A 2,168-nucleotide genomic window follows, 5' to 3' on the forward strand; every position below is an offset into this window, starting at 1 on the left:
ATATCCCCCTCAGGTCCGTGCCCGGCAGCCGGGGCCGGTGGAGGCGGCTGCGCTGGGGCTGCAGCTCCCCCGCTCCCGTTCCTGCTCTCCCCATTCCCGTTCCTGCTCTCCCCATTCCCGTTCCTGCCTTCCCCATTCCCGTTCCTGCCTTTCCCCGCTCCCGTTCCTGCCTTCCCCGTTCCCATTCCTGTCCATTCTCATTCCTGCCCTTTTTCGCTCCTGTTCCTGTCCTGCCCCGTTCCCGTTCCTGCCTTTTCCAGCTCCCGTTCTTGCCTTTCACTGTTCCCGTGCCTGTCCCTTCCCCGTTCCTGTCTTTCCCCGTTCCCGTTCCTGCCCTTCCCCGTTCCTGCTCCCCCCGTTCCCGTTCTTGCCTTTTCCAGCTCCCGTTCTTGCCTTTCACCGCTCCTGCTCCTACCTTTCCTCATTCCCGTTCCTGCCTTTTCCCCGCTCCCGTTCCTGCCCTTCCCCATTTCTGCCTTACCCCGTTCCCCATTCCCGTTCCTGTCTTTCCCCGTTCCCGTTCCTGCCTTCCCCGTTCCTCCTCTCCCCGTTCCCGTTCTTGCCTTTCCAGCTCCCATTCTTGCCCTTCACCGCTCCTGTTCCTGCCTTTCCCTGTTCCCCATTCCTGTTCCTGCCTTTCCCCATTCCTCCTCTCCCCATTCCCGTTCCTGCCCTTCCCCGTTCCCGTTCCCGCCCTTCCCTGGGGGTCCCTGCAGCTCCCTTCCCGGTGTCTCTCCCACCCGATCTGTGGGGTCTCTGTGCCCTGGCAGGGCTGGGATGGGATTTTGGGGGGCAGTGGGCACCCCTGGCAATTTGGGCTGCTCTGGGCACTCCCAGGAACGCTTTTGGGGGTCCCTGCAGCTCTGGGGGTGCATCCCATGGACCCCGTGCCTTGTCCCACCAGAAACCCCCCGGGGGCTGCTCTGGGGTCCCCTTGCAGCACTTGGCCCCTGGCAAAGCCCCCAGAGATGTGGTGGGGACCCCAGGCTGCCTCAGGGGTGGCTGTCCCCCATGAAAGGCCCCAGGGGGGTGACAGCAGGTCCCTGTGAGAAGTCGGGCCCCCTCTCACCTCGGGGGTCCCCGCAGGGAAGTTCAAGCTGCTGGACCAGGACCGGGACCTCCGCGAGCCCGTGCAGTACTTCAACAGCGTGGAGGAGGTGGCCAGCACCTTCCCAGACCGCATCTTCGTCATGGAGGCCATCACCTTCAGCGTGAAGGTCCTGGGGACAGCAGGGGACACTGGTGGGACAGCAGGGAGGGGTGGTGGGATGGCAGGGGACAGCGAGGACAGTGGTGGGGCAAGGAGGGGAGTGGGGGTGAGCGGACAGGGGCTTTGGGGGTTGGTGGGACATCAGGAGAGGATGGTGGGACAGAGAAGGTTGGGGTGGGACACCAGGGGTGAGTGGTGGATATTGGGGGGATTGGGAGGACACCACTGCAGGGTGGGGGGAATAAAGGGGAGAGCGTGGGAAAGCAGGGGACAGGGCTGGGACATCAGGAGAGGACAGCGGGACAGCAGGGAGTGCTGGTGGAGCACCAGGGATGGTGATGGGACGTCAGGGATTGGTGGTGGGATGTCAGGGATGGTGATGGGATGTCAGGAATGGTGATGGGACGTCAGGGATGGTGGTGGGATGTCAGGAATGGTGGTGGGACATCAGGGGTGGTGGTGGGACATCAGGGATAGTGATGGAATGCCAGGGACGGTGATGGGACGTCAGGGATGGTGGGGGGATGTCAGGGATGGTGGTGGGATGTCAGGAATGGTGGTGGGATGTCAGGGACGGTGATGGGACATCAGGGGATGGTGGTGGGATGTCATGGGATGCTGGTGGGGCATCAGGGGATGCTGGTGGTATATCAAGGGCAGTGTTGGGGTGTCGGGAGCCCAGGGCAGGGCAGCGGGTGCCACCTTGGGGCTGTCGCGGGCAGGTGGTGTCGGGGGAGTTCAGCGAGGACAGCGAGGTTTACAACTTCACGCTGAACGCGGGGGACGAGCTGACGCTGATGGGGCAAGCGGAGATCCTGTGCGCCAAGACGGTGAAGGAGAAGTCGCGTTTCAACACCCTCCTGCGCAAGCTGGGCAAGGCGGCGCCGGCGGCGGGGGCGCGGCAGGTGAAGGGCAAGATGCCGTGCCTGATCTGCATGAACCACCGCACCAACGAGAG

Source organism: Geospiza fortis, unplaced genomic scaffold (genome assembly GCF_000277835.1).
Source record: "Geospiza fortis unplaced genomic scaffold, GeoFor_1.0 scaffold150, whole genome shotgun sequence".
In the NCBI taxonomy this organism is placed as follows: Eukaryota; Metazoa; Chordata; class Aves; order Passeriformes; family Thraupidae; genus Geospiza; species Geospiza fortis.